The sequence below is a fragment of the Grus americana genome, chromosome 3, assembly GCF_028858705.1.
Source record: "Grus americana isolate bGruAme1 chromosome 3, bGruAme1.mat, whole genome shotgun sequence".
Classification (NCBI taxonomy): Eukaryota; Metazoa; Chordata; class Aves; order Gruiformes; family Gruidae; genus Grus; species Grus americana.
Genome location: NC_072854.1, coordinates 98,411,212 through 98,438,406, shown reverse-complemented (window position 1 = coordinate 98,438,406; position 27,195 = coordinate 98,411,212). Strand labels below are relative to the sequence as shown.

General features: G+C 41.1%; 2 long non-coding RNA genes across 5 annotated transcripts in view; one reads left to right on the top strand and one right to left on the bottom strand.

Annotated features, from left to right (window-relative positions):
* LOC129204444 (uncharacterized) overlaps positions 1-20,713 on the top strand; it is a 57,908-nt gene extending 37,195 nt beyond the window's left edge. Inside the window, exon 3 of the long non-coding RNA XR_008576394.1 lies at positions 20,644-20,713. This is a non-coding gene — a long non-coding RNA (uncharacterized LOC129204444). The remainder of the gene's footprint in view (positions 1-20,643) is intronic.
* On the bottom strand, positions 1,801-23,760 carry LOC129204439 (uncharacterized). 4 transcript variants are annotated; one of them, XR_008576387.1, is made up of 5 exons: positions 23,581-23,760; positions 20,394-20,495; positions 6,632-9,532; positions 5,234-5,298; positions 1,801-4,540 (listed from the first exon to the last, which is right to left on the bottom strand). It is a non-coding gene; the product is annotated as an uncharacterized LOC129204439 (long non-coding RNA). The 4 variants fall into 4 exon arrangements; XR_008576384.1 differs by having other exon boundaries at positions 1,801-5,298; XR_008576386.1 differs by having other exon boundaries at positions 1,801-5,298; positions 7,238-9,532.
* Between the last annotated feature and the right edge of the window lie 3,435 nt (positions 23,761-27,195).

Sequence of the window (27,195 nt, the reverse complement as noted above, 5' to 3'; positions counted from 1 at the left end):
TGCCCTCAGTTCCTACTCTTAAAAGAAAGATGCTCAGTGAGGTGGCACCAGAGTAGCCTTTCACAACTGGAAGATTTTCCTGTACTAGGAAAATCTTTGGTTGCCGCTGTGGACAGTTCTTAGACACCATAACGCATCTAGAGCACTGTAAGTTGAAACTGGAAGGCAGCATCAATCACAACAAGGACAATAGGCTTTGCTTTCGTCATGGGTGCCTCTCCTTGGGTTTACATGCCCTGTCTTCCTGCATGAGGCTGGATCTAAGGAGGTACGCTCAGGAGGGACTTCAGGAAGGGATCCACCTGGTCTGAGTCTGCATTGCCACCCCTCCCAGGTGCTCACAAGATGACTGGATCCATCATAAACATTGATAGCCTTTTCTTGGAAGGAAGGGAGCAAGGGAAGTAGTATGTCATGGAGTGGGATGGAGTAAGTGTAGGTTGGAGTCCAGAGCTGGGGCAAGATGTGACAACTGAGACTTAAGGCAGTCATTTCACTGCTAGCATGTAGTAGCAAAAAAAAAAAAAAAAAAAAAAAAAAAAGCATAGCTGCAAGGGCTTGTCTTGGGACTTTTTGGCAGGAATAGAAGGAAGCACATTTATGAAAGCAAGGTATTCTAAGACAAGCAAGAAGAGTGCATTAGCCCATGTCATGAGCTACACATCTCATATTTTTATTTCCCCAGATTCTGGAGTATTTGGATCTAATTCTTCTGTCTTGCCAAGCTTTTGTCTTCAGTATTTTGGATTTGTGAAATGATGGCAGAACGAGCCAGCACTGAATGTGCAGTCTGGCTAGACTGCTGGATGAAGGAGTGGCATATAATTCAGTAACAAAAACATTGTACTAGAATTTCTTTTGAATTTGTTTTGGAGGAAGCATCATCATGGACAAAGATCTTGTGGGCAAGACAAGACTTCTCATTTTCTTAAAGCTGTCTGCCCTTTACATGTCTTTTCTCCTCTGGATGGCAGCACTGTTGAGGAATCTTTATCTAGAGTACGGGTGACAGGATAGGTTAGAAAGCTATTTCTTTTAATTGTTGAAATTCATTTTTATGGCAGCAAAATGAAAAGCTATGGGTAATTTTCCTGTCACGTAGACTTTCCTTAAGGATTAAGTTCCCTCCTTTGAGTATGGATGAAGAATGGTGCAAAAATAAAGTAAAATAGCAAGGGTTTTCTATAATTTGCTGAAACTTGCTGCTTTTATAGTCTGATGAATATTTATGCAGAGCATAGAACCAAATTGTAAATCATTATACTTACTATATGTAAACAATGTAAAATGCACACTCCTAAATGGGTTCTTTACATCTGTAGTGTGATAAAACAGAATAAATATAAACATAAAAATAAACATAAAATATGCTTCTTGAGTCTATGAAAGTAAACAGAACCCAGAGAGATCTCAAAAGATGTGTACAGATGAAAATGCAGATGAACTTGGACCTTACTGTACCCACTCTTTTATCACCCTGATTTTCTTTGACACAAGCCAAGAATAACATAACATTTTCCATGAGTCTGAAAGCAGAAATTTTTTGCTGGAGTTATGATTCATTTATAGCCATAGTTAGATGGCAGGAAAGGCTGTCTGTGAGCCACATGCTAACTGAGTTGGTTTTCCATACGCACATACATATGGTCATACATTCCCTATATAAAGGTACATTTGTGAATGTGTGCGGAGAGTGCGTGCACACGTATGCGCTTATAATAACTGATGTAATACTTGCTTTGGCAGCAGAGAGAGACAGGAGAGTGGAATGATACTCTAGGCCCACTTTTATTCCAAATTTCTGTTTATTAGAGTAGACCTAGTGCAATTTATCTACTGTGTAAAAGCACAAGTATTGGGACGTGGAGGAACCTATGGGATGGATCCTTCATTCTTTTTGCTTCGCCTTCCGTTAGTAGCCCTAACAGGAACTCCACTTGCACGGTCCTAAGGGATAAATGCACTGCAGAACTGCTGTTAATGGCAGCGCTTGCACCGAGCCAATGAACACAAAGATTATAAGCTAGAGTAAGACAGAAATAATGATGTAAAGTGCCATCTTTGTTTTCAAAACCAAGATCCCCAGCTGTGCCCTGTTTGCAGAGACTACTAAAAATGGCCATAGAAGGAAGATACAGTTTGGGTTAGAAGAGCAGTCAGTATGGACATTTTTAACCCAGCCAGGCTATTTAATCATTTTACTAATAGGTGAAAATTAACTTAATTTGGTCAGGTGAAAAATGGCTGAGATGTGTGAGGCTTGAGAGAAAGGAAAACAAGGCTGGAGTACTAACTAGAAGTTACTTTCTGTGGCTCATTGTTCACAGCTGGACTGCATTTCCCATAATATACTGTGTCTGTAGGATTTCCATCATCCTCTACTTAGGATTCAGCTAAAGGGAAGACTGTGGAGGTCATTGGAGGTGAAATCTAGTATGGAGCCAGCCCATGGAGGCAAACAGCAAGAGACATCCAAGCTATAGTTTTCCATGAATCATTGTGGCATCTCAGGGGCAAATTATTGCTGAACTGACCCTAAATAAATTGTTGCTTCTTGACAGCTGAAATATCTTGACTTGGATTCACCTAAAACTGCATATGTTGTTAAAATTTTCCTGGTGGACAGTCAAAAATATAATATTTCCTGTAAATAATAAGAGTGTTTAAATAGAAAACTGCTTCTCAGGTAATGTCACTTTCCATCTGTTTTATCTAGTTCTTTCTGTATGGCATATTTCAACTGCTGAATATTATTTTAACTAATAAAAAGGATATGTAAATAATGCAAAGAAAATACCAAAAGAAGTTAAAGAGGTTTTTTTTTCTTCTTTAATTGGTCATACCCTTCTAACTTCTTTTAAGTCTTCTCTACTGTTCTCCCCACACAATACCAGCTGTTTGTTTGGATGAATTTTAACATGATAGACATGCTGATAAAGGCTCGAATACTAATATGTATGCTTGCAAGGAATTTTTTTTTTCTCCAGATGTCTTTGCTATGCTATCTGTGGGCCAAACGACGTATCACTTATTTACAGTATTGAGCATTTACTAATAGAAATACTCAGAAGATTCAGTGACCTTGCTCGTGTGATTAACAAAAATGAAGAGAAGAAAAACTAACACTTAGAACTACTCCTTCCCATTTTCTTTTGAGTTTTTTCTTCTATTAACATAAATATAAATGCAAATCCTGAATGAGCTTGCTCGTTTTCACCCTTGAAGGGTGAGGTTGATTCCTTGAGCCAAGGCACACTTTTTTTAAATGGCCCAAGTTAATTAAGCCTTTTGTTTGTCTATTTTTAGGGAAGTTACAAAATGAGGGGTTTCTTGTAATTTTAATTTTTTTTAAGACCACCTCTGGCATCAAATCTCTGCTTTAAAACAGTTCAATTGTTATGGTTTGGCAAACCTCAAGCAGGTCTGTTTGGACAAAAATAGCTTTTTTTTAGTAAGGAAATGAGCTGAAGTAAGATGAATATAAATAAGTTTGTATATAAAAATAGGGCTATTGTTGGTCTATGTCTGAATAGTGCTCTCATTTGGGTACTTAATCTGTCCGGCCATTTTTTGATGGCTCACATATTTGGACAACCCCAGGCTGAAAGAAACCTAGATCCCAGGTTCCCACTTCCCAGGATAATGCTCCAACCACCCGGTTATTACAGTAAACATGGCTTGTGGTACCAAATGTCGTTTGAAAGGGTAACCTCTGCTTGAGACTTTGAAAAACAAGGCAGAGTCTTTTGTGAAGAGGTGTCCTATGCACTGACCTCAAACAGGGAAAGAAAAATCTCGCTGAAGTGAGGAGAGAAGGGCAGAAACCCTGGGAGGGGGAAATATCTGGGGCAATGCCTCGCATTCAGCATTTTCTCTTGGGCAGTTTCAAGTAGCTGCATGCTGAGCACACTTATGTCAGTTGTGTCTCCTTGTTCAAAGGCTGCTTGAGCTTCTATACTGAGGCTCCTAACTCTCATTAACTGTATAGAAATCTGAGACACCTACCGCCTCTGAATGCCACAGGGAGGTAGGCAATATGCCATTTTATTTTGATTGCATCTGGCTATAAATGACTTTGGAACTCAACTGATTTGTGCTCTTCACTTCCAAGAAAATCCCAGCCGTGATGAAGCATTTGCAGGGTCAATCTCATAACTTGACAGTGAAGATGTTAAACTGGAACAATTTTAACTACCGTCTTTAATTTTCTATCTTAAAATGATTTCCTTATAAAACTTCTCTTTGATGGAATCTGAAGGTTTCTGTATCTTTCTATAATGAGCAACATTTTCACGTAGAAGGCAAGAGAGCAAAAAAGAAAGGTTGTCCTTTTTAAAACATACCTGCCGTATTAGTAACGTGTAAATCAAGGGGCTGATATTAATTTCAGAGCCTTCAAAAAAAAGTCTCTGTGGATTGTATCCATTACTGCCCGTGGCCCTGATTCAACTTTTATAGAAGTCAATAGGCGTCCTGGCTGTTTCTTCCCATAGCTGCTTGGATCGGGCCCAAGGCAAACAAGAATAGCCATGGGGAGATGCTACAAACAGTAAAATTTAAAAGAAAAAAAGGAAGAAAAAAAAAAATAGTTAAGCAGCATCTGGTGGATGCTAGCAAGAATGCCCTACATGAGTATAGCATAAACTAAACAAAGGTTTTGTGCCCGCGATTTCTTTAGAGAATATTACACTTCCTGGGTTTTCCAACTGAAATTCATAGAGTGGCGATAAGGTTAAACAGCTCACACAAAATCTCTTCTTCCCTTGCTGAGCAGCAGTTGGCAAGTGAAGCCCGGCCGCGGTGCCGCAGGTACGGGGAGGGGGCAGCGGGGGCCGTGCCGCCTGCTGGGGTGTCACCTCCCGCCTGCCCCGCTGCCACCAAAACCCTGCGCCTCGTCGAGGAGACTGGCAGGAAGGTGGGCGAAAAAAGTCAGCCGATTTCTTTGGGGGTGCTTTGTGTGAGGGCCCCTCTTCCCCGCACGCAGGCTCGCACAAAAGGGCTCAGAAAGGAGGGTGACCTCCTGATCACCAGTGATGGCCAAAAAACAAACAAGAACTAGCCCTGAGGCAGTCCCTCTGTGGGTGCGAAGCAATCCTCCCTCTGCCCCCCCCCCCGGGTCCTCGCTGCGGTTTATTTATAGATAGCCTTATTTGTTTGTATTGTCAAGAAGCAATAATTCCTAGATTATTTCTTAAGCATCTAGAGAATAAAGATCAAATGCTGCCAAGCGTACACGTGACAGATAAATGAGAGTATAACACCAGAATCCTCCTTTGTCATGGAAATTGTGTTGGTTTCCTGTTAAGAAAATGAAAAGCAGATGTTAAAAAACATAGCCGGTTGTGTGGATACTCATGCTGCATTGGGACGGCTTGGATTGTGAATACTCAGGGGAAGGAGGGTGGTTTTAATTTTACTTTTTAGAAGGAAAATAAAAAAAGTAAAGAAAGAGCTGCCATTCAGATGTTACTGGTAAACTAGAATATATCACCTTCAGCTGGCTGATGTGATAGGAAATATTAATGAGGATCCTTCCTAGATGAGAGCGCTCACAGCAATACTGCAAATGCTGGGCTTTTCTCTCTCTTATAGTGGGTACTTTTTGTAATGAACAAGAACTTGGGTGAGTCAGAGCTTCGCCTTTTTTTCTTTTTTTCTTTTTTTTTTTTCCCTGCCCCCTTGGATTCCCTCTAGCTGCCACCCGATCTTGGCTATCCCACATCAGCTTTTTGAGAAACAAATAGGCTGTGGCTTTCCTTATAATGTCATTTCAAGGTGGAAGGCGGGGAGAGGGAAGAGATTAAAGCCTGCAAGGAGGGGACGGCAGGTTACTGCTTTCAGGGTGCCTCTGCATGGAAAGGCTCCTACCAAAGGAGAGAAAACCGCTTTCTGAGTCTCTCTCCCCATCCTCTTACCACCCTCCGTATAAGCTCTGTGTGTATCGAGGGGAGAGCAAAAGAGCAGAGGCAATTAAGCGATGGAGAGGGCGGTATGGGAAAAAGCAGCTTGAAAATACGTGATTATTTATAATGCTGCTTGCTCAGGTAGTTCCCTGAAACACACGTCTCTATTCTGTGAGGGTATGAAACTATGTGAGATTTAGGATATGCCAACCGTGGGGGTGGAAAAGGCCTGATTTTCCCCCCGCCGCCCCCCATTTTTCAGATTACTCTCCTGATTCTTGGTTGGTCTGCAGCCTTTTTAATGACCTGTTGCTGCAGTGCTGCTTCCTGTTTGTACAGTATGTTGACATATGGCAAGTTTGAAAGACTGCCCTGTCTTCCCTGTAACTGATATTAAATATATATATATATTATACATATATGTATGTACACAGGCTCTTAGCAGGAAATGGGCAGGATTGAGGCAGGCTTCAGCTTTTGCCATGGGAGCAATCCTCCAGGTAGGGAGAAGGAGCTCCCCAGGAGCGCAGCTGCCTCCCGGGACATCTCCCCCAGAGCTGGAGAGGGCGATTCGGGGTGAGCAGGGAGCGACAGCAGGACTGGGAGAGAGGAGGGTCAGCACCCTCCTCCAGCACCCCACCAGTCATTCGGGAGCACCAGTGCTGCTCCACTTTTGAAGTAGCACCAGGTCTAGCCGTGCTGTTCCAGGTTGTACTGCGTGAATTTACCTTGGCCATCGCCTTGTGACTACTCCTAGTCCGTGTTATGCAAGGGAAACGCGTATTGCAGCCAGTTGCTGAGGAGTCCCAGGGAAGGCATGCGTGCACGCTCGCTGGAGAGCTTTAACTGATATTTCTTCTTATGCAGTTAAATGTATTAGGACTGAATGTTCCCGAGAGCAAGGTGGGGGATGTGAAATACAGTCATATTTCACAACAATAATTAACGTTTTCAAGAGTTTTCAAAAGTTGAAAATAGTCTCTTTTATTTGACAAATTCTCAGCTGTTGTTTTTGTGTTCCTTCAAATGTCCTCTATCTTTGCCTTTTTATTTTTCCTTTCGCTTTTTTTCTGCCTCTGTAGTTAACAACTAGTTGCAGAGGTGCATGTATGTATATGACAGTTTTGAATGTATAAAAATGAAACATTGACAATCTGGCTGCAATCTCAGTGGGCTCTGAGAACAGAAGGTAGACTGCTCACTCTAACAGCTTTGCTGAAGTTGCTTAAATTCATAGGAAGATAGTATGGGTTCAGTGTATAGGTGAGAGACGGATTTTTTTAATGCCACGTGCAGTCAACTCTGCTATGAAGTACAATAAAAAACTTATTTACCCTAGGAAATCTGTATTTTTCCCTGCATATGCATGGATATGTATGTAACCTCAGTATGTGCTTCCTTTGGATTCTGCTGCTCCTCTTCCTCGCTCGTCGAATGTCTTCAATCCATGCAGCGAGGACAGGCAAGCTCCAGATTCCAGGATGCAATTAAAAGGTCACATCCTTTTGCAGTTGTTGTTACTCCACTTCCAATCTCAGGATTGCAGGGGAGACCAAGTCTTGAAATGTTCAGGACTTTATTTTTCATATAAGTATCCAGCAATATTGATCTGAATCATCTGATGCAAAACTGTATTGGAAAAGAAAGTCTCTTCGGACTATGTTTCCCAATTAGTGTTACACTCCGAACAGAAACATTTCACGTTTTGCTTTGGGACTTTATTGTTTCCACATCCATCCCAGGTGGAAACTGGAAAAAAGGAATGTGTGAAAATGTGTAGGCTATTACTTGTGCTCTCTGGTGACTGAAGTGAAATTATGTCGATGGTATACGAACTTAGTAATCAGATCACCCAAAATGGTTCAGGGAATTAGATTTTTTTTTTTTTTTAAATTGCAGATGGCATCAGAAGAACCTCTTGGTGACAGTTGCTTCAGAGAAGTAAACTGGAGAGGCTCAGAACTTTATTCTCACACTCTGAGGACTATGTCTTTTCACGTCATATTTAATGTACTTTGAGGCAACAAAACAAAGCTTCCCCTCTGCTGACACCAGCTCTGTGCTGTCTGTAACTCACCAGAGCGTTTGAGCTCTGAGGACATCCATTTGGCACACTTCATAACCCCAAAATTCTTGGAGAGATGTAATATGTTTTTGTGTTGCTAGTTCATTTCACGCAGACAAAATCACCAACCGCAGCCATGAGTCTTTCGACACAGGAAGAGGAGATGGGTTTCCCAATGGTCCTTGGTGGGTTGAATGGTTCGTTAGCAAGGAGCTTAGCCTCTCTTCTAGGGAGATGATGGCTGGTTTAGTCTTCCCATCGTTGATTTAACAGTGCATGGAGTTGCTGGTTCTGAGGGGAGAAGGTTATAAAACTTGGTATCCCCCAAATATGGCATTCTACCAGACTCAAATATGACTAAAATCTTTTTAACACCAGCAAAAATCTTGGGTAGTTTTAAAGTCTTGCTGTAGGAATATTTACGTATGGAAAAAATTGTTTGTATGGAAGAAACATTTTGCTTCTGATAGAACAAAGTTACTGGGGAAAATGCATTTTTTACATCCAAGACAATAACAGAAGAAAACTCCCTTTATTTTTTCTAGTAGAAAGACTGTCTGGAAAAAAAAAAGAAAAATAATGCACCTTTTAGGAGGAGGCTGGGTTCTATCTAGTTTTAAATGGCTTCCTATGAGTTTTAAGCTGCCCTCTTTTGTAAAAATACTTTTTGCCTGTCCCCGCAGAGGGGAGCGGGAGCTGGCCCCGGGGCGTGCTGCGGCTCGGGCCGGCTCCTCTCGGCCGCCGGGAGGATGCGGGGCTGGGCCGGGATGCGGGACCCGTCTGCCCCGGCCCGCTGGTGCAAACCGAGTGTCCTCTGTGGGACCAGCCAAAAACCCCGGCGGGTTTTGACACAGCTAGCCGTCGCGGGTCGCCGGTTTGAAGAGCCTGCCACTAAATTCCTTGACAAGAAGGTGGCGCTGGCACTCTGAGTTTGGGATTTCTTGCAGGGGATGACTTCGCATCCACAGAGGTACCTTTTTTTTTTTTTTTTTTTTTTTTTTTTACAGGCTGCATCAAGTGGAAAAACAACTTCCCTGCAGCTGTTTTATGTTGTTTGGGGTTTGGTGATTTGTTGGGGGTTTTTGTTCCCATTTTTTTCGTGGTTTTGGTTTTTTTTGGTTTGTTTTTTTTTTTTTAATGCTTGGCATTTAGAAATCCTGCTCCCCTGCAAACAGGGTCCTTTTTTCTCTTGTGAAATGCAGCTTCAGCTAGTTCATGTCTTACACCACCTTCATTGTATCCCAGCACTAACCAGCTTTGGGAAGCTTGTGGTTACAATGGGCTTCTTTGTAAGGAGGGTGTGTGGCTTTGGGGGTGACCTCTGCGAGCAGTGGTTCGTTTTGGTAGGGTGGAGGACGTGGTGCCATGAGGGGGGACCCTGGTCCTTGTGTCAGCACAGGGGTTTTCTAGTTTTGCTGACTTAAGAGCTCAGGGTGTAACTTCAAACTTCACTCTGTTCTCAAAGCTGCTTCTTTTTCGTGCCCATCTCTTGCTTGTTTGTGCCTAAGTCCATGTGTTTGGCACAATTTTATCGAGGTGAGATGTCCCCTCTTCTCCAGGCGGCCTGTGAATGATGGGTGTTAATGAGAGTGAATTGGATTCACTTTAACCTTGAACTTCAAGGCATAAAAATTCATTGTCCTTTTCTCTCTCAACACCTTAATTTTGGTCTTTAACCAAAACCAAATCATTTTGGTGAGTACCAGCCATATACATTGCAGGGCAAATGATTGGTGGTATTTTCAGTATGCTTTAGGTGTATGTGCATGATGTATACATAAAATACGTGCTCCCACTTGCAAGGCACTCTAGCGTGCCAACTATTTCTCCTTCTAAGACTGCTCACGTACTTTGCCACGTATACTGACTACAGTTTTCATGCATCATAAAATAAGTATAGGATATGAAAGAGTTAAGTCTCTGCTGTCACTGGCTGTTCAAATGGCCTGTGTGTACATAGCTGTATTTTTTTTTCTAGACAGACTTTTTTATAATTTAACTATGTCATTAAAAATTCAAGTTCTTAAATCGTATGGGATTTTTTTATGGAGGGAGTAATTTAATAATAAAGTACTATCTTTGTCACAAATTTATCTATATTAATTTCTCTTTTAAGTCAGTGGGGGAGGGATGGGAGAGCTGGGGAGAAGGCGGCGTTTATGAACTCAAGGCTGCGTTTGACAATTTAGCCGAGCACTTCCTGCCAGCACAATGGTTACCCCAGTATGCAATTTGTGCAAAACGGGTAGATGATTTTCTTCATAAGCATTAAGTACAAAGGGTACTCCATGATGCCATCTAATTGCTTAATCCCCAAGGAGTTCTTCAGGCATTTATTTAACACTAATTGCATGTGTAAATGTTCTTAATTTACAGCGTGTGAAAGTTGCAATGAATGCACACAACAGAGGATGTCAAAGTGACGCTTATGGAAAGATGCAGTTATGGCAGTGTTAAGTTACTTCTAAATAGGATTAATCATTTATTAAAGTTCAAAGCTCATCAGAGCACAGGAACAAGCATATGATGGCTTGTTATTGTTCAAAAGTAACTTGTGGAGGGGAGTTGTGCCTCTAAAATTTCTATGATATAACTTAGTATGTTGCAGTAAATGATGAACTTAGACTTGAAAAGCTAAGCAGGGCAAATGATTCAGCACGAGGTGAAGAACTTGGCTTGGCAACCGTTGCACAAAGCCTGCTCGGGCTGTTAATTAGTGCTTGCATTGTAATAGAGCCGTGGAGTCCCAGGCACTGTACAGAGCTGTAGTTGGGGGAAGGGGGGATCCCTTCTCTAGAGCTCGTATGGCCTCGGCCCACAAGATGTGGGAACAAATCATGTCTTGCAGGGCACGGTACTTCCATAAAGGTCTTGGGACAGATAAATGGCATTATTTGGAAAGGAACCTGCAGCCCTGATACCTGGTGCCCTGTCAGCTATTTCCCGCCAGTGGAGTCAAAGCTTTGATCCTCCGCAATCTTGAATATCGCTGTAGATATACACACAGGAACACAAATAACAGTTGGCACCTGAGCTTTCAGGAAAAAGTCCCAAGTCCTAGGTTCTCTCTGTTTGTGCTGGATTTCATAGGGCAATGTAGCTCAGGAAATCATACAATAAAGAAAATTATACTTTTTGTGACATGATTATATGCTCTAGAAACATGATTGCCTGCGAGCCATACTTTGTGGTGCATACTGCGCGGGCATACAGAAGTAGCTTGGGGGGCGGGGGAGAATGATGTTTTGTGGTGTCACCAGGAGGTGAGTTCAGGAAGCCCATGTTCAGTCAGCCTGCCCACCCAGCCCAAACACAACCCTAAGTCACATACCTTTACCTTCTGTGAGACGTATCAGCTCTGGGACTTCTCTGGTTCTTCAGTGGATGCTGATACTTATACCTGCATCTTAGTACTTTCAGAGAGGCAGTAATTCCCACAGGGACTAGAGTGTAATAATTCACGCGGAAAGGCAACCCAGCTAGAATTTGTTGGAATGAGTGGGGAAAGATGGAGGCTTACATGTGAATTTCCTTGTCCATCTATGAGGTGCTTTGAGCTCTTATTAGCTACAGGAATAATGCTCGTTGAATACTACCTGTTTAGAGACTGGGGACTGAAAATGTTCGTTCTCTTTATTCTGAAAACTAGATAGGTGTATTCATGCATTTATATTCACTTTGTGAATGTGTCTAAATCTCACATAGTTTCATACCTCCAAGTTCAGTCTTGATTATCCTTAGACCCATGAGGAGCGATCATCTCATCTCTGGCTGCAAAGACTTTAATTTCAGACATGACAGAAAAAGTTTAAGTGTCTGATTTGCCACAGCCTTCCATGGTAAAGACCAGGGCTGCAAAAAGGGCTAAGCATCCTGTTGCATTGTAGCTAGGTCTTTCCTGTGTAGTAGAATCCATAACATAAAATTTAGTGCCTTTAGCACAGACAGAATTACACGTGTCAGAATGGGATCTGACAGTATTGAGTGGGGGGGGAAAGTGTCATCCACAGTTCCTGGCAGGCCACGCTGAAGAGAGGCATGTGTTTCAAGTTTAGCCCTACTTCTGTACTTGGAACTGAGCATTAAAGTGTTTTTTCAGCCATCTTAAAGGAGGAGCATGTAAAAAGGCACAGAAGAAGAGTTAATCACATCTCAATGTCAAAACCAGAAATTAACATGTATGTGAATTCTGGTCCAGGATTCAAGCCAGGTCTTTAGGCTAAATGGCTTCATCATCCCCATGTGAAACTGCTGAAGAGAGCTGGAGGAAGTTTATGCATGATGAGGAAAACCTAACTTCTCTTGCATTTATCATAGGCTCTTTGTGATTAATGGAAAGAGTCCATTAATTCAAGTATATGTTTTTTGGTCTCTAGGGAGGGAAAAGTGGTTGTGATTAAAAACCACCTTCTACTCATATAGTTGAATTTCCTCTGTTTTCCTCAGATGAGACCAAAAATTGGAAGAGGGGTATGGATGGCCCAAACTGTTTAGTTTAAAACAAAACAGAGCGGCCACAAATCTCTGCCTTCCCTTTACGCTGAGCTGTGCTGGGAGGCTTTGGCGCTCTTTGAAGGGTTGGTTTGTCTCCTCGCTCACCGCTCGCTTTTTGGCAGGAGTGGCGTGTACTGAGTTTGCTGTTATCCACAGCTTCCAGAGTAAGAAGACCGCAGAGGAAGAAGCCCACATCTCACATAGTGCATTCAGCAGTCTGTGCTGCAGCAGCCCTGTAGGTGTGAAATGCTGGGCAAGGGCACAAGCCTGCGCCTCCTGCAAGGCAGGACCTGAAAGCAGAAGGAGGATGTGGCATGTTGGTGGGGCTGGCTGCCCATGGGAGGACACTGGGGGTCTCTGCAGCAGAAATCTGCTGCTGTGGGAGAAAACTAAAAGGCCAGTGCCCTTGGATGTCTTCATGCTAGGCGAGCTAAGGAGGAACAACTCTGCTGTTAACAGCAGGCAGAGTAGCACCAGGATGCATTTAGGTAATGTCTAATTGGGTGCTGCATTTAAACTGATGAAGTTGCACCTGAACGCTAATGGAGACCAAATTCTCACTTTTCTTTCAAAAGTTCAGCCATTTGAGCTGGCACAGCCTGCACTGGGCGCTCTGCCTCTTTGCACAGCAGAGGTGTGTGCAGGCAGCATTTGCTCCTGCCTGTGGTCTGCAAAGGCATGTGATGGTCAGTAGGAAGCGGGGAGGTACAGTCGTATCCCCGGAGGGAGAGGAGCTTGCTCTTCTGCTGGGGTGCTACTGAGCCTGTTGGAGGGGATGATGGGGACCCGGAGAGCCCCAGTGCAGACCTGGCCGGCTCTGACTTCTGAGGTGCAGGAAGTGAGTGAGGAGGTGAGGCAGTGGTGAGGAACAAGGAGCAGACAGGTCTCAGTGGATGGGAGGACTCCGTGGGAACTGGGCACTGCTGCTACTCATAGAGTAACTGGGCTGTGTCTAACCAAGCACCAGTGCCTAAGGTCCCTCCTGCATGGAGACAACTTTGTGGGAAGATCCACGTGTAAAATCTTTCCTTTTCTGTCCTGTTATATTTGGAAGGGGTTTTGCTTAAAGAATTAACTTCCTAGATTTTATTCGGGGGGGGGGGGGGGAGTTGAGAGGGGTGTTTGGTTTGGGGGGGTTTGTTTGATTTTGTGTTGTTTTTTTGAAGGGATTTTTTTTGGTTCAAAAGCTTTCCAGTCTCTTTTGGTGACCAGCCTACAAGAGAAAGCCTAGCTAGCTCAGAACTGGCCGGCCCAGTGTTTCACCATAGAGTACTGTAAGACCAAATGTGATACACCTCTTTGTACCCTCCTTAAAAACCTCTTGTCCTTCCAAGTGTGCATTTGTGCAAAAGCAAGCCTTTTGAAACCAGAAACCTATGAAAATGAATCCTACAATTGAAATAGCCAGTGTAAAAGTAAGACGCCCTTAGTAAGGACAAAACCATACCTCCTCTGAGGTGTTTATAACCTGAATGTTATGGAGAACCAAAAAGAAATCTGCCATTAGCAATATAAGCAAACTGTCTCTCATGTCATTTGAGTACCTTATTAAGGACTTTTCTTATTGACTGGACTGGGGTTATGCCTGAGGTAAAATATTATTCAAGATAAGAAGGAATATCCAAAAATCATACCATTAATGGTTTCTAAAATTTCATCATTACAGTGTGTATGCTTATAATTACCCCATTGACACCCTTTAAATGTCCCCAGTAAAATGTGATATAAGCTTTTAAGGTTCCCCAAATGAACATCTAAATGGATCTATAATATAAAAATTTAAAAATAGGCAGTTTGAGAGAAGCCTTTATTTAGCATTGATTTTACTGTTGGCGCATAAGATTCTGAAGCGGACCTAGTTTTTAGAAGCAATTGCTGTGCATTTTCATGGAGTTTTGGTAAGCTACCATTTAAGCAACTGGATCATCTAAAATACCTTGGTACCATACAGGTGTGTACATTTAACCTGGAGGGAAGAGGGACAAAGAGCAGGACAATTACAGGATTTCTCTTCTCCCCTTCCCCGCCACTCCTGCTTGCCCAAGAGGAAAAAGCATCACATTTCAGATCCTAGGAAGTCGCACTTGCCCTGTTTGTTCTCTGATATAGGCCTATAAACAGAGCCATTCAGTCTGTAAACAAGTCAAGCTTACAAAGTGACTGAAAGATAACAGTCCCCGATCTAACAGTGGGAGCGGAGGGAGGGAGCAGGGGGAGGGATGATAGAGAGGCTGCAATAAAAGCAGGAAGGTCTCTGTTGGTCCTCTTGAAGTCAGTGGTTAAAAACATCAAAGCGTGGTGTGTGTTTTTTTCAACCAGACTGCTGTGTCACTTTATAATTCTTCACAAAGCAACCATCCAGCCACTAACATACTGCAACTGTTAGTGTGAGCTGTGCTTTGATTTAGAGGAACTGTATCCAGCTCCAGGCGTGTTAAACTAAGGAATCTCTTGTAGGTTTACTTGGCATGCTGTGTGCCATTGAAGAAACTATAACTTTTCAGAGCTGCTAATTGCAAGCTGTTCAGGATTTTTTCCTTTCATTAAAAAAACAACTCACAAACAAATTGCACTTCCCTTCTCGCTCTCACTCCCAAAACCCAAATCATTTTCCCAGACTCTGAAGTCTTCAGAATTTCCTACATTGAAATTTTAAGTGAAAAACAAGACAGTAATGGAAAGGAAGGAAAAACAACTATACCATATATATCAAAGCAAAAATGTACATATACTCAGCTCGGTTCTAAGAAATATAAATTATTCAACAGCTGCTTCAGCAGAAAGATATTTTTAAAGTTTGAAGCCAGCAGAGTGCATCAGTTCTCTTAGATGGGGGAAGGTATTTTGTTCTCTGAAAATAAGAGATTCAGAGAATTGCATGGAGCTCTTGTCTGCCCTTGGAAAAGCAGCCAAATAGAGATAGGCGGGAAGAGAGGCAAAGAAGGGCGGGAGCCTTTAAAGTGGGAAGAGGAGCGGCATTGTTCTGGGAGGGGAATAGGGAACTTTCATGTAAACAGTGTTAGAAGTTTCTCTTCAGTGTGCTGCACAGGCAAACCACTCCGGTTTTATTATTGCTCAAAAAGCTGACTTGCACTGAATGCTGTTTGGTTTTAGCACAGGAAGAAGAGAGCAGTGATATTTCTGTAGATGGAGAGAGCAGTCAGACCAGAGCCAGCCTTTGGCCTGTACTAGAGCAGCCTGGTTTGGGGTCAGAGGCTAGATTTCTAGCAGTTTCCCTCCAAGGGGAATAGCTGCTGTAAGATTTCCCGCTCCTGCAGGGAGCAGTTATGTAGGAGGGGTTGTTGCAGTTGGGAGGAGCAGTGGAGGCAAATGTTCTGGGTGGGGGAGGTGGTTGGTGCTGATGTGCTCCATTATCAGGTATGATAGGTAAAATTTCATGTCTGGATGATGATTTAAATTTCCTCCAGATGTGAATCAGGATTTTAGCCTCGATCCTTCACTACTGATCAAAGCTAGCAAGCACTCTCAGCAGTGGTGAAGCTGCAGCAGAGATTCTAAATGGAGGTCAGCAGCGCGCAGCCTATTCAGGGACGTATTTTCTGAGGGCTTCCGTGTCCAGGCAGAATTTGAGCAGGCCACCAGTTGCATCCACAAATCGGAACACACCTGCATATTTTTTTCCTCTGGCATATCTTAATGATACACATAGTCAAGTACTTAGATGGATAACTAATGTGACTTCTGTAAGCCATTTCTAAAGGGTATCTTTTTTTTTTTTTAAATTGCTAGCATGTCTTTGCATGTACTTCCACTGAAGACAAAATTTGTTCCTCCTTGTGGTTTTTAACAACTGGAAAAATAAATAGAAGGCTACTTAAACTTACAGATTGCTTCAGGTGAACTTGCATTTCTATAAAGTGCTGATGCTTACTTCCAAAACGTATGTTCATTTTTTATTATCAGCTGTTCTAAAAATGCTCCATATAATATCACTAATAGTAACCAGCTATCATAATGTGAATGCATGTTTTGTCTGTAGCATAGAATATAAATCAAAAGAACTGTGAAATTATTAGGTAAAATCACTTATGAGTGGTACTAGAAAAAAGAGCTGCAAACATCCTCTGTCCAAACTTTCATTCATATTAGCTTAAATTGAGACTTTGCTGTTAACTGATGGGATATGTGCCTAAAGTGCTACACAGGCACTTAAAGATGAATGTGCACACACCCACCCAGACAAACATATGTAAAAAAAAAAAAAAATTAGGTAAATAAATGTAGGTTAAAGAGCATGCCTTTTTGGGAACCTTAAAAGGTTTAAGTATTGATTCTTCAAAAAGGTGTATGTAGTGGCTACCTGCTACAGACCATGGATTCGATACAGGTCCCCCAAGCGTTCCCTTAGAGTCCCTTGCAACCTCTCGCAAAAATATCGCAGTCTTGGTTACATCCCAATTGACGTAAAAGTTCACTAGTATAACAAAAAGAAGATCTTGTCATCACTGGCTAGTCCAGTGGCAGGAGGTCATTGTGAGAGATCACAGAAACTTCTTGAGAACAAGACTAATTTTTGAACGTCTACACATAGTTATGTTTTAGAAACTTACTCAAGCCACATTATTGCCCAAAGGGGCTAGTGGAAAATCAGAACAGAGGTTGCCTGGCAATTTAGAGGATTTTTTTTTTCTCCCCCATAGAAGTTTTCTGGCAGTGTGAATAATGAAACAAAGTATTTACAAGCATCCATCAGATAAAAGCCACAAAGTTACTTCAAAGGTATTAGTGCATCTTTTTATTTGCTTTTCATGCCCATTCATATGCATGACGTTGTGTTTGGAAGACTGTCCATGACAGAGAAATTCCAGAATGCTTGCATGAATAAATATGAGCAAATGTTCATCAGATGTTCATACCACAAGTGGCTTGCTCAGTTCTCTTGCCTACTTTTCAAAGTTTGTTGTCCACTGAGAGCAGACAAAACACAAAATTAATTTGAGGATTTGCTTTTTGTTAATAAATGCCAAAGTAATGTTTGCAAGGATTCTTTTTTGGACATACACATTCTAAAATATATTAATGGGATATGGTCATAGAAATATTATAAGTAACAAGTAGATTGAATTTCATTTAAGTTCTTTCATGAATAAAACCCCCCTGTTTTCTACTGGTAGTTGAGACCTGTATTGGACCACAAGTAGCTGTGAATACTTAAAGTTAACTTGGGTATATTGAATGCCTCGGAAATCTGCCCTATTTTGGGTAGCTGGGATCCAATAATCCTTTTTTTTTTTTTTTTTCTATATGGTAGCTTGTTGGGTTTGTTTGGTTTGTGGTTTTTTTTTTAATCCTTCTGAGGCAGTTCAACAGTTACCTTCAGGAAGAACTATTAATTGTAATTTTAGGTGGTCCTAAACCTATAAATACATCATGTAAATCTTACCTGCTGCAGTTCCTGTAGAAATATGGGTGCCATGAAAACCATTGAAATTAATATGGGCCTTTCTGGTGATTTAAATCTACTTTAGTTTGGGCTGCACATATCCTGTTGACAGAACATCTCGCTTTTCTCAGTGCGTTGTACACTTGGTTCCTTGTGTCTCTTCCCATCTGAACGGATGCATTTAGGTGCAGCTGGCAGGGCTGAGGTGCTGTGAGCCAAGGCACGCTTGCCACCGAGCTTGCATGGAAATCCACTGACTTCCACTAAGCTAAGGGAGCGTTAGCACAAATATGCGTGTATCAAACTAATCCACGGAGTATTTGGAAAAGCTGTGGCACGTGAGTTGTTGGATAAAAGCAAGATCCCACGTGTGATTATTCAAGAAAAATATTGTGGGCAAACAAAAAGTTTTGGTACTCCAATGAAACTTATTTCTTATTTAGAAACCTGCATCAGCAAGTACCTTTTTCTCTTCTTCATTGCTCTCGTATATTGAAAATAAATATATATGTGTTTTTCTTGTTATTATCTTTATGTGATCAGAAATAATTAGCATACAATAAACAAGAATATGAATTATTAAGAATAAAAACCTGATTGATTAGTATATGTTTTTCTTGTTTGTGAGCCTGAAGTTTCTGAGATGGTGTCATCTGTAAGAGCGCGCAAAATAACAAGTGTCACTTCAGAAAGGTGAGCTGGTTTCTCAGTGGGCGTAGAGGAGAACAGAGAGGGCTCTATGGTTTGATTTCAGCTCACTGAAAGCCTGGGGAACTGTGGATTTTATATGGCCGGAGCTCAGCAGAACAGAGCTTTGTCTTGATAACTCAAAATGACTAGATCATGCCTGGTAGCTGGTCCTGGAAACCTGACCCTTGTCACAGGCTGACTACATCAATTTGCAGTAGATTGATGATGTATAGACTGTGGGTGCCCCAGGGGAGGCCCAAGAAAGGCCTGAGAAACATTGTATTGTTAATCCATACCCCTCATTAGCTTCTGCTGTGCTGGATTTCAACTAGCTGGCAGGGCTAGAGGAGTTGGAGGGAGAATGTGGCGTTGTCCGGTGGTGTTATTGTTAGTTGCCTTTTGAGTGAAAGGATGTTTTAAAATACCTTTTCTCCAAAGCTTAATGCATCAAAACTGGCAGATTTCTTTATTTTTCTCTCTACCCCTCTTGTCAAGTGCCTGGAATTCCTAGATTTTATTTGTGTATTGATTTAGCACTCTTCCCTCAACAGCCCGAGCTTTATCTCTTCCCGATAATAGTCTCTCTCTAGCCTTTCCCAAGTAGTGGCAGGCATATTATATATGCCGTAATCAATTTACGTTTCACTACCATTCGTCAGCTCTTGCGCTGCGATGGAGGCTATAGCCCTGCCTTTGCTGTTTCTTTATGTACTTCGAGACGTGTTGCTTAACCATTTCTTCTCAGTGCAGTGCAAAGTTTTGATTTGAAGGAGGCTGTAGTTTTAAACGTGGTTTCCATCAAACAGTAACATCTTTGTCAAACTTCAACAGAATTAACCTTAACTGCCAAGGAAGTTTTGACTGCCATCATAAAAATGTTTGATTAGTGTTAATAATTTATTAAATTGGTTTGTCCTGACGCTGCCAACATGTTGGAAATCTCTCAACCATTATAACATTAACAGAGGCTGTAATACAATGCTCCTTCTGTTCCATGTTTTATTTCAAGACCACATTCTTACGAGCCTGGTTCTGTGGTGTTCCAATATGCTCTCATTAGGACTGCATTAAAAGATGAAATATGACAAATATTAAAAAGCGTGGGAATATGGAGTTAGAGCATAGTGGGTGTAGTTTTGTGGGCAACTCTGCTGCGATTAAATTTTTGCAAAGCAAACCTGTTTTTGCAATATGGGGAAATAAAATTACTAGGTGAGTATTTAACTGAAACAGGCCCAATGTGTTTGACTGCTTCATCCAACCTCTTGAAATACATAAGCTCAGTTAGAATTTCTACTAAGATGCGAAAGCTGATATTGGGCCTGCTTACGCTGAAGCATGCCATTCAATTATATAAGAAACAAAGTCCTATTTGAGAAAAGTATTAACGCCTTGAGAATAGATTGATCAAATTTTTATTTGATCGTTTACATCTGCACTTGAATTGCTGGTGGTAGGAGCTCTCCCGTGTTCTACCAGAAACACCTGTTTTGGCTCATGCAAAGTCAGGAATTGCATGTAACGTATTCCGTATAAAAGGCCATTTAAACAATAACAAGGGTTTGGTTTATTTTTTGCAATTGAATGGAAGATAGTTCACATGGAGGCTCAGTTTATCCTTTGCAATTTGCTGATAATATCGGTGAAATTAAGTAAGCAATTACTCCCCCCCCACCCCCCCTTAGTACTCATGTAGGAACTCTAACATTATCTTAAATGTGTAGACTGAGGTTGCAGGTTGGGTCAACGAAGCACAAAGATGTTGACAAGTGAAAGCAAAACTTTCATTTTTCCATCCCAGTAATGAATGTATATTGAAAACAGTTTCAGTACCTACCTTTGAATTTAATTCAAGGCTTTTGAACTTTGGGATTGAACTATTCCATAATTATTCATACCAGCTGAACTGGTCCCCTCTCAACTCTTCTCTTTTTGGTACCTGAAAAAATGATGGGTACATTAGTGAAAGGAAGAGGAAGTAATCTAAAATAGTTATACCTGTATGTCCTAAATTCCGTGTGTTTTCAAATTAAGATCAAATCCTTTAAGTAAGATTTGCTTAGTTTTCTGTATTTTATCATTCCCAGGTACTCAGCTGCGTGGAGTACAAATCTGAAATAGCTGACTTTAAGTCAGAAGACTGATCTACAGCGAGGTCAGTGACAGTACAACTTGGCCCTTCTTCCATTAGGCTCCACTGATTTCTCCTTTCTGTTATGTGCAGGACAATTTTATGGAAATTATTACCTTTTTGCAGCCTTCTTGCAGTTCTCTAAACTTCAGAAAACCGTTCTTAAAAAACTAACATCATTGCAAATGGCAATTTGTTTTAGTATGTACTATGCCTTGTAAGATGTTGGCAAGAACTGTGTAGCAACAGTACATTAATATGTAGAAAATAATCAATTGTTTCAACATCAGAAAGTAATAATCCATCAGCTCGATAAATTCCCAAGAGATATGTCAAATACGTGAGTGTTCGGGGAACAGACTGAGTGTAAACATTAAAATTGTGGCTCTGAAACTGCCAGGAATAGACTTACTCTTGCTTATTTATGCTGCAGTTTGCCTTTGTAATAGTTTCCTAATTATTTGCTGTGTTAATAATGAAAATTGTTGAACGTTCTGAAACCTCAAAACAGTTCTACATTTATTAATTACAACAGGAAGATAAGCAGAGCAAGTGACTACTGTGTGATGTGAGATATTTTAATATGAAGCTTCAAATGCTTTTTTATGGGTTGTTTTGTTGGTTTTTTTTTCTGTTCGGCAAAGTCATCAGCAATCAGACTGTTTCCTCATTGTTTGGGATCCTACATGCTGTTATTTGGAACATTAGATATTTTTTATCTTGAAATGTTTACCTTGGTTCTTGGCTGGAGTGGGATAAACTAAGACAAGCGCTCTTACTAAGTGCCAAGAAATTTCCATCTTATTAAGAATATCCTCAGCTCCTCCTAACAGTATGCTCTGCATAAATGATCTATGAGTCTTCCCAAGTTGTTAAACAAAGATTGCATATTACCTGCACAGAAAAGGCAAGGTGAGGAGTCTCATATTCACGGCTAATGCACTTTATTCATGGTTAATGCATTTCCATACATTTTTCTTCTCCACAGTAAAGAGGGTTGGAAAATCTTGAATTAAGTCCATAAACTAATTCTTTTCAATTCCAATGTTGTTTCTTTTCTAACAAAACTCTTGACTCAGTGATTTTGTAAATGGCCTGCAGTTACATGCCCCTGAGTGTGGTCTAATGAGGGTTGAAGGGTGCCTTTTAGATCATGTTGGAAAATTAAAGGGATGGGGTTTTTTCCCCTCTAGCTTTTCAAACTAATTATTCTCTGTTTTTATATGAGAACAATCCTTATACATATATATGTTGAAATCCTCTTCAATGGCACCATTTTCCTGTCCACAGCTTTGATGTACTGCACATACTTACAAAAAGGCTATGTTTTGGGAACAGCGGTCAATAGATCCCATCAAGGTCCTAGCTGTTTAATGGTGAATTCGAATATGATTGTATGAATGAACTGAAATTCAACGGAGGAGGACAATCTCTGTTCTGTTCAAAACAAAGCCGTGCTTTTCATCTCCAATTTATTTGTACCTTTTACCCGTATTTTCATCATTTAAGGACAGTACAGTTAATGAATAAATGGACCACAAATACCTCTGACCCACTTCTCTTCTTCTGTGCTGTGACTCAATGCTTGAATTGATATTGCCTCTTACCTGTATCTCTGGTCTTAATTTGCGTGCATTTCGTGACTTTGTTTACCCCACTGTTGCACTGGCTAATTGCATTAAAGCTCTCTAAAAGAAGGTATAAGCAAGATTGCATGGTTTGCTCTTTTCACTAATAGCTACAATTTCTTGTTCTTTTAACACTTCTGACCAGCATAAATCTAACAAAAAGGACTATTGCCCAAATATCTGCTAGTTAAAACCAGTGTGTTAAGCATTGACCTGGGAAATTAGAGGCTAGCATTCATGTTCTTTGACTAAGTCATGTAATCTCCAAATCTCTGCAACAGAACAAATCCTGACAGTAATCCTGTATGTAGGTTTCCTCTAGAGAAGGGTTTCTTCAGTTATTAGATTAATAAATATCGTACAGTTATTTAAATGATTGGTATGACACTGGAGTCCAGGAGTATATTGAATGAAAAAAAACCCAAAACCAGCCCCTAGAAATGCAAATAGAAGATGAAATTTGACTAACTCAAAACTAGCTACATTTTTGACTTTCAGTTTGCCTCATTGTGAAAAATAAGCAACACAAGGCAGAATAATCCAATACGGAAACTGTGATCCTGCACAAGGCAAAACAAGAGGAAATAAAGGATAGGATGGCTCAAGACTGCTCGTGAGGTGATAAATAACTGACAGTGTAGAAGGAAAAAAAAATCAGCAGAAATAGCCCATATTTAAATAATAAATGAGTAAAAAATCAATCTTAGAGAAGCACTAATTTCAAAGATAGTTTTGAAAATCAGAACAGCAGACAACAGGAAAGGCAATGCCATCTGAAAATAAGAAAGCCAGAGTGGAGAATTAAGATATGGGAATGAGACAACACCAGATATAGATCTTGTTACTTTTGACTAGGAACCAAGAGCCATGCTTAGTGTGCCATGCTTCTTGTTTCCTAGCGCAATAAGGTTATGTATTCCAACCTATTGTAAGTCTAGATTCATATCCCTCCTTATCTCTCTCAGTTCATGTCTTTCTGGATGTGAATTTAACTGCATGATCAGAACAAAGTCATCAGAAAAGGTGGTGCAAATTAATAGTGATGTCTGCATAAGTCACCGTTCCCTAGCTCCTCAGGAGTTTAACATTTCTAAAAGCAAAGGTTGCATATTTTATTATTCACAAAGCCTTTGAAGAGTTTGGGTCAGTCTTCTGTGTTTCTGTGTTGTCATTTGTTTCTACCTGCCCTACCTCCTTAGTTCATAAGTTTTATGTCAAGACCTAGGCAGGAAAAATAGAAATGTAGTTGCTGAGTATTTTCTTACCCATGTCCAAGCAAATTATCCACAGCGTAGTATCTTTCTTTTAAACTGTGATTCAGTTTTTCCTTGTAAACGGAGGCAGAAAAGGCCAAGGCAGACAAGGACTCATAATTTTATCCTGCTTCCGCATAAAGACTCTTGTCTGACAGTTGGTGCGGCGCAGTCTTGTGTTACATGAGTACATCATGTGCAGAGTTCAGGAATGAAAGCTGTTCTACACACAGTCAATATTTAGCTACGATTATTTAAGTTACACTGGTATTGCATGGGCATCTTTAACAGGAAATGATGAACTTTGTTCCTTTCTAGTAAAGATGTTATCTTTATTAAAAGATCCCTCAGAGCTGCAGTGCACCTGTCCTTTTATATGCAGCCGCATTTGACCTGTTAGAAATCTTTGTAGTATTAGCAAACAATTAATGTTGTTGTCTGTTTGTGGGTTTTGTTATGTTTTGTTGGTCTTTTTTTTTTTTTTAAAGAAAAAAAAGACTATTCTTTACCACCTTTCCTTCCTCCCCTTTACTCCAACTTGCAAACTGAAAATCACTTCCCAGTGCCCCAGTTAGAGGAAATTTCTTCAGAGATATAGCATCAGGTGATTTATGCATTTCTTTCTAGTATAATAAAGATAGGAGAACCTTTCAGCATAATTGCTTAATTAGCCAAATATTTATTTTAGGTATATTATAGGTTGTATTGCTCTATGGCATATTAGACAAAGTATATCTTGTGAGACTGGGTGGAACCTGGCGGCTACCTTCATTCATCCTGACCCGTCAGACTTTTATCAAAAAACACTCCAGGGAGGTGAGGCTTATCACTCCCATGGGAAACTGCAGAAAACTTTTTATTATTGCTCTGGCAGGAGTCTAATGGAGGGTAGATTTTCACTGGTGCAGGTGTTGACAGTACTGCATCCTGCGTCCTTTCTGGAGCAGCTGATCGCACTAGAGCGCACTTCTTACAGGATTAACTCTCTTACAAGCACTGAGGGTGGGGGGAGGGTTGGGATGTGCTGATTCGCCTCGCTTTTGTATTACAGCATTGTGTTATTTAAAGGAAAATGATGCCTAGTAAGCAGTGAGATTGCAGCCACATCCTCTCGGTGGAGAGTGAGCCCAAGGGCAGGAGCGGGTCTGAGGGCTGGGCAGAGCAGCCCATGGAGGAAGGTTTCTGCAGCTTCCTCTGATGTGCCTGTCTGCAGGGCTCTGGTGGGTGCCACCACATTGTAAAAAGACTCTTCCATGATGGAAACTTGAAAAGCAATGTTCTTCTCCCATACAGAGACTCTGTCCTTTAAGTGAAAAGGCCAGCACAATGCAAACTTTGGAGCACCACAGACATCTTGAGCTCCACTGATAACGTATTAGAATTGACCCATCCTTGTGTTTCAGAGCACTCTGGAAAAAATATCACACGGTATTTTCTGTCTCGGGTTGGGAGGCATGAGCAAGAGAAGAGACTTGCTGCAGAGTTATAGAGAAAGTGGGAGAAATTGGGATGAAACCTAAGTCTCCTGATCTTTGTGGTGCTTTCAGTAGCATCCCAGCCCAACAAAAAGTATACAGCTGTTCACATTGGCTTTACTTGACTTGTTTAAAGTTAAGTAAAGCAAGTACTTAAATACATTTTTGTATTTAGATGTTGTCACTGCAGGCATGCCATTATAACCCAATTATTAATACTTCTAAAAAAGAAACATGATATTATTTTACGTATGTGCAAGAGAATTTTCCTCCTCTGGCTACGCAAGAGAATTTTCCTCCTCTGGCTACATGTTGAGAAGTGGGTGGGGGGCGGGAGAAGGATTAACAGGGTGGGGGTGGAAAAATGTATTTTAACAGAAGAAAGAGCATGCACAGTTACAGTCTCACAGCAAGAAATAAACATTGTAATCATAAACAAATGTAACCTTGAGTACAGAAGACAGTGATTTTATTGTATTGACATATGGCGCTTGGGCAACAATGGAGGATTTGTTCTCTTGCATTAGTCAGGACACATTGGCAGGCAGGCCCTTTCTGTGGCCATTGCTTCCAGATAGCTTGTGTCAGAGCTTGGATTATAAAATGTCTAGGAATGTACAGACAAAGGCAAGGAGAAGGCTTGCTTTGAGAAAACATGGGGGAACCTCTTCACCTGAAGGTCTGAGTGTGAATGTTCTCAGAACAATGCTGGAAACCAAACCAGCATTGAGAAAATGTCCCTTCCATAATGTGCCTGCTCTGCCTTTTACACTCATTTAAATGCTTACATTTACTCTCTGCAAAGTGTTATCTGTGTGTGGTATCTTGAGGTATAATAATCCAAAACCAGCTCTGCAGATCTATGCAAACTGTGATGAGACAAACTGATAGTGTGGCTCCACACAAGACTGTGCCCCATCAGGTTCCTCATACAGATCCTATGGGATTGTGTTTCTAAATCTGGATCTCAGTGAGAGGTGGGAATCGTTGCTTCTTGTAAAAGAAGCTACCCCAGAGGAAGGAGACCTTTATTGTGTGCTCGTGAACACAATCTGGATGGCACAGCTAACTGACAGACAGTGCTGCATAAGGATGTGAGAAAAGCCTTGGCCATCGAAGAGTCACCAGCTTTTCAATTAAGCAAAATCAAGAATATATTTGAAAGGGAGTACTCGCTCTCTTTCTATTTCTGTTCATCACATGTTAGCTGTACTTTCAGATTTTTGATAACTTGACTGCCTTTTGGTTCATGCTGTAAAAGGACAGAGCTCCTTTCCTGTGGGATTTTCAGTCCTGTGTATTTACAAAGGCAAAGAGTGGCAAAAAGCTGATATAAATTTCCTTTTTATGAGGGAGAAGTGAGGCAGAGAAAATCAAAATGTCTTGACCAAGGTCTGTTTGGATATTGGTGCAAAACTGGGTATTAGAGCCAGATCTCCAAGTCCAGTGCAGTGCCTATTTAATGCATTGTTTGTATGTGCTTTAAGAGTATCTTCCAACTCTTCACTTGTGTGTTTAGAATCCAAACTAATTCTAAACAAACCCCCCTGTTTTGTCAAGATCAGATTGCAGATGCTGGATGCAAATGTAACATGAAGCTCAGATCCTGTTTGGGTTTTCTGTTTGTCTGCTTGTTTTTAGTTCTAACACTAGGAAGCTTTTAGGGATGTTAAAAACAAAAGCAAAGGACAACAAAAAAACCTGATTCGGAGTTATTCTATTCCAGTGCAAGTATAAAGAGGGGGTCTCTGTTGTATCAGTACAAGGAAAAGAAACCCCAAGACCTTCAAGTTCCTTTTCCTGCAAAGTGTTTCCTCCTCTGAAGTAGCATCCCATGAAGGAACTCCCATTTGAGACAGTAAAATTGAAGAATGTTGCTGTACGTTGACAGCATAAGCAACAAATTCTGGGGCAAATCTTCAACCCAATAATGCTTTTTAATACCCCACTGGCATACAGAGCCCTGAGAGAAGCATCTAAAAGGTGACCCTTTATTTGTCATTGTTGCCGTTAAGATCAGACCCTGTTTCTTCTGAGACACTTTTCTACGAGAGCAGCCTCACAGCAGCTCTCTCTGAGAGACAGGGAATAACTCAGCCTGGAAGGGGCCTCAGGAGGCTGCCTGGTCCAACAGCCAGGCTTAGAGAAGGTC